The sequence below is a fragment of the Heteronotia binoei genome, chromosome 10 (genome assembly GCF_032191835.1).
Source record: "Heteronotia binoei isolate CCM8104 ecotype False Entrance Well chromosome 10, APGP_CSIRO_Hbin_v1, whole genome shotgun sequence".
NCBI lineage: Eukaryota > Metazoa > Chordata > Lepidosauria > Squamata > Gekkonidae > Heteronotia > Heteronotia binoei.
Window position 1 is genome coordinate 32,031,673 of NC_083232.1, and position 11,864 is coordinate 32,043,536.

The following is an 11,864-nucleotide window of genomic DNA, read 5'->3' on the forward strand; positions in this document are numbered from 1 at the left end:
GCACGCGGCGGAGGTGGCTCGGGCAACAGGGAGGGACCGCATCCTGGCACGGGTCAGGGACTGGGTGGGGAGGGGGTGGCCATCAGGCAAAGTCGAAGACGCGTTCAGGCCGTTCGCGTCCAGGAAGGACGAGCTATCAACCCACAAGGGGTGTGTGCTTTGGGGCAGCCGGGTGGTGGTTCCCCCCCCCTTGCGCAAGCAGGTGCTGGAAGACCTCCACGAGACCCACCCGGGCATCGTGAGGATGAAAGCCCTGGCCCGTAGTTATGTGTGGTGGCCGGGCATGGATGAGGAGATAGAGGGGTGGGTGAGGAGGTGCCAACCCTGCCAAGAATCCCGGCCCGATCCCCCATCAGCCCCGGTCCACAGATGGGAGTCTAACAGGCGACCATGGTCCCGCCTCCACTTAGATTTTGCAGGCCCGTATCAGGGCCAAATCTTTTTTATACTTGTGGATGCCTACACAAAATGGCTGGAGGTGATTCCAGTAGCCTCGACCTCCACAGCAGCAGCCGTCCGGGCACTCAGGAGGGTCCTATGCACGCACGGGATCCCAGACACCCTGGTGACGGATAACGGTACTGCATTCACCTCCCGGGAATTCCGGGAGTTCACGGAGAGGTACCTCATACGACACATAAGATCCGCACCCTTCCATCCGGCCACCAACGGCCAGGCAGAGCGGATGGTGCGGACCACCAAGGAAGCACTGGGGAGAATAGTACAAGGGGATTGGGACCACCGCCTCTCAGCCTTCCTGTTCCACAACAGGATCACCCCAAACCCTATAACGGGATCCAGCCCCGCAGAACTGCTTATGGGGAGGAAACTGACAACACGCCTAGACAGGCTGCACCCCGACCGGGCCCCCGAGGTCCGCGGGTCCCCAGAGGTCCGGGAGGCGGTGCGGGGGTTCTTTCCGGGTGACCCGGTATACACGAAGAACTTCGCAAGCGGTCCCGAGTGGGTCGCGGGGAGAGTCCTTAGGGTGACAGGTTCCAGGTCATACGAGGTGACCACCGAAGGGGGCCAGGTACTAAGGCGGCACATAGATCAGCTGCGCCGCCGCACCCTACCCGAAGAAACAGAGGAGGTAGGGAATAGGGAACCGCGGGCAACCGAAGGTCCGGAAGGGCGCTCGCCAATACAGGAACTACCCACTTATGACGCCCCCAGAGACACCGAACCAGAGCCGGAGCCTGAAACAGACCCCAACATCCCGCAGCCAGAAGCAGCATCGCCCACAACGGAACCAGCCTCCGCACCAAGAGCGACCCCGAGGAGATCGACACGGGAACGGAGAGCACCGGCGTACCTCCGGGACTATGTGGTTTAAACTAAGGGGGGAGGAGTGTTGAGTATCGGACTCTGCACCCGCGCCGCGTAAGCCGGGACGTCCTCGGGTTACCTGGCGCAGCGCGGGAAAAGTCACCGCCAATCAAGACCAAGCGCGGGAAGTTTAACTGGCCAGGATTGGGCTGGCCAGCAGGGGGGTTGATCCGGGGTGCATGTATATATTAGCGGACCCGGCCGCGTGTTCCCCAGTTCTGTAATGTACCAGCGATTAAAGACCAATGCCTTTACCACGTCTCGTCTCCCAGTACATTACAAAAATGTTACTTATTAGTTTTTGTGGATGACATGTTTTTTGTTCCACACTGATACACAATTGAAATGGTTTATGAAGTCAACTCAAAATCTGTTCAAGATGAAACACTTGGGTAACATACAACACTATTTGGGAATTTACATAATCAGAGACCCACAAGGATGGTTAGGTCTGAATCAGAAAGAGAAAATATTTAAACTCCTTGAAAAGTATAGCATGCTGATGCACATTGTGTAGACTCACCGATGACAACAGGTTATAAAAACGAGCCTGGTGATAAGAGTATTTGAGAACAGGTCTATGTATCAATCTCTGATCGGTTCATTGCTGTATATTGCCTGTTGGTCCAGACCTGACATATGTTTTATATAATAATAACTTTTATTTCTATTTCTATCCCCGCCCTCCCCGCCTAGGCGGCTCAGGGCGGCTAACAACAACTTAGACATTAACATAAATGATAAAACTTTAAATTTAACAATTAAAATTAAGCATAAAAACCAGTCAGTTAAGTTAAAATACATGATTTTACTGTACACATATTGTGTCAGAAAAGCTCAAATCCTTATGCTAAGGACTGGGTTGCAGCAAAAAGGGTACTCAGATATCTTAAGGTTACTGACAACTACACATTGGTGTTAAAAGCTAATGAGGCACAACAAATCACTGCCTACAGTGACTCAAGCTGGGGTGATAGGCAGACTGGTAGGTCCACAACAGGGTATGTTGTGTACATAAATGGTGCATTGATACTGTGAAAATCATTAAAACAAACCTATGTGGCCACTAGTACTTGTGAAACTGAATATGCTGCACTTAATGATTGTGTAATACAACTAAAGTGGCTGTACCAATTACTGCTTGATCTAGGAATACCATGCAAACTGCCAATATGTGTGTTCTGTGACAACACTGCAGCTCTGCAGCTAGCAGATGCACAAGGAATAAAACCACAAAGCAGACACATTAACATCAGGTATCAAAATGTTAAAGATGTGCAAAGAAGATTAATCGTGTTACCGGATTGTACATCTGTAATGAATGTGGCTGATATCTTTACTAAAAGCCTAAGTGTGGACAAGTACACAAATTTGAGGTCTAGATTAGGTCTCACTACCAATGCCTTAGGGGGAGTGGCAGCATGTATAAATGCTCAATAAGACATTAAGCTAGTGACTCCTAAGATCATGCTAATCTAACTGACAATGTCAAAATGACTTCAGTGCTTACCTGGTCTCAACAAGGTGAAACCAGTTCTAACTGGCATTTGGTAATGAATGCAAAGGTTGAGTGTCCAGTGCACAATGACTCAGCATTTGTAACCCATTGGTGCATATCCTATGTAAAATATGTATATAAGCAGTGCTGTACTGTTCACTGTATCCTTCTACTCTAGATGGTTTGCTTGGCGAAGCACTTTGTTGTTGGATGTAAATAAATTGTATATAGTTAAGCACAGAGTGTCGTTGGACTGTTGCTTGCTACATTGACTCACCTACTAGGGCTAACAACAACAATAAAACGACAGGCACAACTGGTTCTCAGTTTAGAAACCACCAACATGCTACTTACATATCTGTTCTACCAAAACCCCGCAGCTGAAACTAATGATCAATCTCCTTCCCTTTGTTCTCTCCCCCTATCTTGTTGGCTTCCATTACCGCTGCCTATATTTTAAATAACCAAGCATTGTTATCAGTGCCAGGACATTATTTTAAAAAATAGTATTGGACCCTACAAGGCATATAATGAATATAATCAAAGTCATGGTACAAGAAGCAATGGTACTGGGCTATATCAATGAAGCAACTGCAAAATTTTTGATCAATGAACACCCAAGATGCCCAGTTATATACACTTTGCCTAAAATTCACAAAATATTTTAGATAGTGAAAGCAAAGTGGATTGTGAAGAACTACAGGTGGATCTCTGTAAATTAGGGGCGTTTTCGCACTCACCTTCAGCCGGCGCGACCCCCCTCTTCACCGCGCAGGATCTGCGCGGATTTCGCACTAAATGCTGCGGAGCAGCCGGAAGAGCCGGAAGCTCCCTGCGCAAAAGCCGCTCAAACGTAAACCGCCAAAAAGCAGTTTCCGTTTGCGCGGCTTTTGCGACGGGAGTTTCCGGCTCTTCTGGCTGCTCCGTGGCATTTAGTGCGAAATCCGCGCAGATCCTGCGCGGTGAAGAGGGGGGTCGCGCCGGCTGAAGGTGAGTGCGAAAACGCCTTCGGTGAGCATGCAACAATGTGGTAAATGAAGTTCAATGCGGATGAATGTAAAGTGACGCATATTGGAATTTTTTAAAAATCCTAATTTTAAATATATGCTGTCTGAGACTAAAAGAGATCTTTGGGATTGTTGTGGATAGCTTGATGAAAATGATGATCCAGTGTGTGGCAGTGGTGAAAAAAGCAAACTCCATGCTGGGAAAAAGACTGAAAAGAAAACAACCAATAGTGCATATTGCCCTTGTATAAAGGTATGATGCAGCCTCATGTGAAATCCTGTATGCTGTATGCAGTGCATCTCGAAAAGTATATTGCAGAGATGTAAAAAAAAAAAAGTAAAAAGGAGCGCAACTAAGATTATTAGGCTGGAAAGCATGGGATTTTCAGTCTAGAAAAAAGATGGCAAAGGGGAGACATGATAGAAATTTATAAAATTACACATGGGATGGAGAAAGTGGATTTTTAAAAAGGTAAAAGTAGTCCCCTGTGCAAGCACCAAGTCATTACCGAGCCATGGGGTAACATCACACCATGATGTATTCTTGGCAGACTTTTTACGAGGTGATTTGCCATTGCCTTCCAAAAAGTACAAAAGAGTGGGGAGGATGTTAGATTAATGGAGGAGAGGTCTATCAATGGCTATGAGGCATTGTGTCTGAAAGCAGACTTCATATTTAGAGGAAGCAAACCTCTGAACACCAGGGCTGGGAATCAGCAGCAGCAGTGGAAGGCCTGTGTGAAACAGTGTGCTGGACTAGATGGACCGGTGGTCTGATCCAGTATGCTGTACTTATGACGGCAAAAGCATACAAATGAACTGTAGAATGATAACAAAAAACACTATATAGAAAATTTAGTATAATAACTATTCAACCTCTTAAAGCTATACAGCTGTGGACAAAATGCTTATCATCAAAATTCTGTATTCTGTATATTTCTAACATTACAATATCAAAACCCTTGCTTCATTCAACTATATCAAATAAGGTACAAAAATATCAACAGTCACAGTTCATTCAAATCCATGTATGAACGTTGATTTCTGACTTCAAAAGCTTTACAGACAATTCACCCGCTCCTGTCAGACAATGAGAAACTGCTTTTGCCATAATCAGCTGCTGCCAGTATCCCAGGCAACAGTTAACTTCAGTGTCTCCCCAGGAGCCTCTGGGGCCAGGCTGTTGCAGAATTTTAGCTGAGGCTCCCTTCCATGCTCCAAACAGCGAGAGTCCTGCGGGGGGAGAGAGGCTGGCAGTGGCAGGGTGGTGGTGGTGATGGAGGCTGCGGAGCTCCCTGCCACCAGATGTGGGCTACTGCTGGGCCCCACCATCTAAAAATTTCTCTCCTGGGACCCTCCACCAAAAATTTTCTGGCTATGACCTTGACCTGAACACTTATTAACTGTTATAGGAATAATAGCAGAATTTAAAAGATATCATTCAGACAAATAAATACAACATATCATTCAGACAAATACACACATACATTTGTAAGAAATCCCATACTCTTAAAAGATATCCACCCTGTTTCTCCTTCTCTGTTTCTGTAAGACCTACCTGTGTTTGTCAGCTCCTGGTGTGTATTTCCCATCCTGTGAGCTTGAACTAACTGGAAAGAAATAATTCACAGATGGGAGGATCATCATCCCTAGCTTTCTGTACAAGTATTTACCTGTGGGCTCCTTAGCAGTACTTCAGAATTTCTAAAGGCACTCAGGCTAGGTTATCCAGTTGTATCAGTACAGTTTGTAATTGGCAGGTAAACAGCGTGTGATTTTGCATAAGGTGTAAGGAAGGTTTTTCCCAAATGACTGATCAAGGAAGCTTGTTGCAGGGCAGTAACCAGCCTTCCTCACTAGGTAGAAGTGCCTGATATCCAGATCAGGTGTGGCTTCAAAAAGATGATGGTGTGGCTTCAAAAAGGTGACCTCAGATATTTCTTCATAACCAAGAACAAACTGAATAAATAATGCTGCCAACTCCAGCTTGGAAAATTTATGGAGATCGGGGTCAAGGATTTATGTCAAGATACCTTGCCATCTTGGGCTAATGCTCTGCTGATTTTACTGTTAATGTTTTTTGTTTTACGCATCTGTATGGGAGGAAACTAGCTTGCTTGCCTTTAGGAACTCCTTTGAGCAGGGAATGGTTATCTTCAACCCCACCCCACTCCTGTTTTCATAATGTTTGCACCTGGAAAAAGACTTTGGGAATGTATTGGAATGTGAGAACTGTGGTGTGGGCATTGCTCTTGCTTCCACATGCTTTTTGCTTCCCATAAGTCCACTTGCAGAGAGGGCGGGATTGAAATCTAAACAAACAAAAAACCAAAGAAATAAATAAAGTTTATGTTCATCTGTTGGAAAGCAGATCTGACTCAATCACCCATTGAATCCATGCCTTACCTGAATGTCTTAATAAGCACAACGATTTTGGAACCAAATGGACTGTTTATTGAAGAACCAAGGGGAGGACTGACAATTATCTTGCCTTAATGCAATAACGTAACCAAGCTTTACCTGGCAGGTGCTGTGAGAAACAAGAAGTGACATCACAGTGTCCAGAATGCTCTAAGAACTTCCCCTGATCTCTGAAGTCTTCACCATAGAAACTGATATCACTTCCATGTGTTCACCCAGAAGGCAACAGTTAACTTCAGTGTCTCCCCAGGAGGGGTGTCACTATGGCCCTTTTCACACTTAACAGTGGAAACCGGAAGGGAGTCGGTATTGTGCCACTTGCAGTAATCCGAGACAGGGATGGGAGTTTTCAGACACATTTTTTTTTTTCCGGTAGGGTTCCGTGATTGAAGCGAGCCATTTCACACTGTTCCGCTCTTATCTCGCTTCCACCAGCGCCAGCCGTTTTTGCCTGCTGGCTCGCGATCTCCAGCTTATTTTTTTTTTTGGAACGTCGGGCTAAGATCGCTATAGCGCTATAGCGATGTATCACAACAGCAACACCATAGAGATGGCTAGGCTCTATTGAGATAAGTTACCAGGTTTCAGCGGTGGCGATATCTGGCATCTTAATGGAGCCCAGGCATCCCTATGGTGATGCTGTTGTGATACGTCGCTATAGCGCTATAGCGATATTAGCCCGACGTTCCCCCCCCCCCCAAAAGCTGGAGATCGCGCACGCCGGCGGGCGAAAAAGGGCGCAAAAACTGCTCCCGGGTTAGATACTGGACATTTCACACAGCACCCCATAGCGATTTCAACCCGGAAGGAGGGGTTGAAAAGTGGAAGAAGCTGCTCTTTGTTTGTAACGACTCAGGCACGCCTCACTACCGGGACAGCCGCGGGAGTGTGTGAAAAGGTGAGAGTATTCCAGTAGCAGCCAGTTACTGAATCGGGTCTGTCTGAAATGCCAGCAGAAACCCGTTCCTGTTCAGTAACTGACCAGCTTCCATACCGGAATACATAGACTGTGTGAAAAAGCCCTATGTCAGCAACACTCCTCCAGGCTCCAGCAGAGGGCAGCCCTAGCAGGACAGGTGAGGCAAGGTCATTTATCAGTGAAAAAGATTTCTTTACATATGTGACCCTTGATGTGTTTCTGATTACAGGTGTTTGGCTTGTGATTCCTCCCCCCAGCTTTCTTGATCAGCTGGCCCCTGGTACTGTCATTGGCACCAGCAGGGTCATATGTCTGCCCTCCAGGTCTTATGTTGAGCCCAGGTCTGGAAAAGTTGAGTGCCACTGTTAAGAACTCTTCTTGAGGCTGGATGATCAATACAAAAAAGGGGGGGGGGCGGGAGGAGAGGAATGTAAGTTGTTTTGAGGCACAATGGCAAACAGAGACTCTGTACATGCTGTGTATTTTGATTCCAGGGCTTTTTTCCCTGGGGGACTGGACTTCCAGAACCTCTGATTGGAAACAAAATAATAATAAAAATATTTAAAGTTCATAAGGGGTTAACATAAATTGGTCCTTCATTTCCCTCTTCAGAATTCTAGCACCTCTTTTTCCAGGAAAAAAAAAAGAGCTCTGGTTGATTCCTAAGTGTGGTGGAACGTGCCTGCTCTGGCCTGCAGGCCGCATTCCACGATGCTCTCAAAATTTTTCACAACACCTGGAGAGGTTTTCCTCTCTTTCCAGTAATCCACCGCCACCACCTGACCTTTGTAGGAATTACCCACTGGGAGGATCAGGACTCCCAGCTTCCCTTCCAAGTTCTGAGGCCTTGCCTCTGTGTAGGGTTCCCAAATCCCCCGCTAGGCCTGGAGACCCCCGATTTGGAGCCTCCTCCCCCCGCTGGCCATAAAAGGGAAAGCAGGGGGAGGGGAGGGGGAGAACGGCAGCCCTTCCCACCCAGCCCCGATCGCAGCAGCCAGAGCTCTTCCGTTTTCTCAGGCTGCTTCCCGCTCCCAGTCAGCTGGCCGGTGAAGGGAGGGGAGCCCAGCCACGCCCCCAAAGGACCATGTGCCTTTGCACCTCTGGAGGTGAGTGAGTTCTGCCGGCTTCCTATTCCATGCCATAAAGTGCCCAGCTGGTGTGCCTGTGTTGCTGTGAGAAGCTGGCAGCAACTCATGAGTACAGAGTCCCCTGCATCAGATTTGCCAGAAACGGGGGTAGAGGGGGTGGGGGGGGGGTGGAGAGGGAAACGTCTTCTCATAGGGTATAATGGGGAATTGATCTGGAGGTTTCGGGGGCTCTGGGGGAGCTGTTTTTTGAGGTAGAGGCACCAAATTTTCAATATAGTATCTAGTGCCTCTCCCCAAAGTATCCCCCAAATTTCAGACGATTGGACCAGGGGGTCCAATTCTATGAGCCCCAAAAGAAGGTGCCCTTATCCTTCATTATTTCCTATGGGAGGAAGACATTTAAAAAGGTGTGCTGTCCCTTTAAATGTGATGGCCAGAACTCTCTTGGAGTTCAATTATGCTTGTCACACTCTTGTTCCTGGCTCCGCCCTAATGTCTCCTGGCTCCACCCCCAAAGTCTCCTGGCTCCACCCCCAAAGTCCCCAGATATTTCTTGAATTGGACTTGGCAACCCTACCTCTGTGTCTCCTGCTGCCCAGCAGCTGGTCACCATGGAGAGCTTACTGCCTTGCGTGCCTCTGGAGGAATAACTACTTGCCAACAGACTACCTTTCCCCAGTGTTCCTGTTAAAATAGAATGTCGAAGATGGTGGCGTCCATGTGATGCAGAGAACCACTACTAATATAAAAGGTTTAACATGTTTATTAACAATAAAATGTTTACAGGCATACTTTTAGCACAGCACCAGACAGAGTAAGAGATCCAAAAGAAATGCAAATCCTCTATCCCTCTCTCTATACATGCCCTATAAGATTAATATATGGGTCAGACTCTGCAGTTTAGGAGTTCTAGATCCCTACAGAGTTTCAGTTATCTTGATAATCTCTCCAGCTCTTTAGGCCAGCACATGGTCAACAGTTGCCTTCCCTGTGGAAAGATCTGCATGCTCTCATGGACATAGCACTCAAAGAAAAAGAGACCCCTCCTGGCTGCCAGGAGTCTTTTTTAATCATATGTTTCTCTACCCCCTGACCAGACACTCCTGGTCAAAAAAGAATTTCCTGAAAATTCTAGACATTTCTTTCCTAGAGTGCCTCTAGCATTTAATTCCTCCAAATCTCTGTTCCCTGCTAAGAGGAAGGGGGAGGTCTTGACCCATCCATTATCTCTCCTGCTAGGTGAGCTATATGTGGGAAGCTATTCAACTGACTTCTCTTCCTGCCTGTTCTCTGCCGAGAGGGGGAAAAACCTGTTAAAATGCAAAGTAGAGGTTTAGCTCAGTTCAAACCTCTCAGGGAGACAAAAATAATTTCTTCACACTAATAAAAGATACTGCAATACATTTGTTTTTGCAATCTGCTTCCTGCGTCTGATCAGCTATGCTGTCGTCTACAAAAATGAGTCAGGTTTTCAGATCAGATTTCCGTATCAGATGTGATTAAAGGAGCAACACTATCCCTGGACAGCTCACTAGATCTGTACAGTTGTTATAAACAATTAAATGGTTCCATAAACTCGATATACACACCAAAGTATTTCTTCATTTTAAAAAATCCCATTTTCTCTATGTTACTAACACTGCAGTAATCATGATGAAAACTTTTTAAAAGTCTCTTTAAATATATTATTAATTTTGCTGTTTGATCTTGTATTGTTGTTTCTGTTCCTGAATCTCCCTTACACACACTTACTCAACTAAAATCTGAAATGACACCCCTGTGTAGTGATCCGAAGAAAAATCAACATTCAGATTTAAAGTAACACTTTAAAATAACTGAATAAAAGCAGTATGAAAATTTTGAACCTACAACGGAATAATACATAATACATATCTTTTAAAAACCTCCATATTAAGGAATTTTTGCACATGATAAAATGAACCCATTTCACCCAAAACTTTTTATCTGACTCAGAACATAAAAGACAATTCTGTGGAATTCTGTTGTCATTATGCAGCAGATGAAGTCCATAGTAGATCTGCCAGGCAAGAACTGGGAATGGGCAGGGACATGGAAAGAGCCACTGGTGTCATGTGAATCATGACAGCATTTCCAGGAAAAAATCACTCTAGGAATAATCAGAAACTCTATAGCAGGGGATGCCAAACTGTGTTCTATTCTGCTCATCTTAGTAAATATGAAGTACGCAAGATGTTTTATTATAATTCACTATGCATGAATCACGATGGTGATTTCATGATACCCACTCCAACAAAACCAAGCCAAACTCCTATAACTATCTGCTGCTAATGAGAAAAATGGACCTCTTTGCTGATGAGAAAAATGGAAAGACTCCCCTTTGTTTGTAGAGCACAGAAGTCTACTGATGTCCAAACAAGGGGACATTGATGAGTTGGTACTTTGTTCCACAAAAAGGTTTAAATTTCTTTGGTGACAAAAATATTTTAATTACCAATTTGAGTTTCAATAATGAATGTTATAATGAGAAGCCCAATCTCCCTTCCCCAGCTGGGCTTGATTTAAAAAATAAATCAAAAGGAGTGAAGTCTTAAAAAAAATAAAAAAGGAGTGAAGTCCCTGGAAATGTGTGGCTTAAGGAACAGAATTTGTATAAAATCACATATTTTTAGATTTTTTATACCACTTCTATGCTTTGGTTGCAGCCTGAACAGCCACAGTATTCCAATGTATTTCTCTTTTAGAACAGTGTACCAGAATAATTTTTTGTATTGACATACTCAAAACAAGGATATTGGCTGTTTATCTCATTACATATACTTAACCCATTTTCACTATATTTTATTATATTCTTTTTTTCTATAAGAACATAAGAGAAGCCATGTTAGATCAGGCCAATGGCCCATCCAGTCCAACACTCTGTGTCACACAGTGGCAAAAAAATTATGTATATATATGTATATAAAAAAATTATATACATACACACACACTGTGGCTAATAGCCACTGATGGACCTCCGCTCCATATTTTTATCTAAACCCCTCTTGAAGGTGGCTATGCTTGTGGCTTCCACCACCTTCTGTGGCAGTGAATTCCACATGTTAATCACCCTTTGGGTGAAGAAGTACTTCCTTTTATCCGTTTTAACCTGTCTGCTCAGCAATTTCCCACCTGTCCCACGAATGCCCACGAGTTCTTGTATTGAGAGAAAGGAAGAAAAGTACTTCTTTCTCTACTTTCTCCATCCCATGCATTATCTTGTAAACCTCTATCATGTCACCCCGCAGTCGACGTTTCTCCAAGCTAAAGAGTCCCAAGCGTTTCAACCTTTCTTCATAGGGAAAGTGTTCCAGCCCTTTAATCATTCTAGTTGCCCTTTTCTGGACTTTCTCCAATGCTATAATATCCTTTTTGAGGATTCTCTCCAATGCTATAATATCCTTTTTGACCAGAACTGCACACAATACTCCAAATGAGACTGCACCATCGATTTATACAGGGGCATTATGATACTGACTGATTTGTTTTCACTTCCCTTCCTAATAATTCCTAGCATGGCATTGGCCTTTTTTATTGCAAACGTACACTGTCTTGACATTTTCAGTGAATTATCTACCACATCC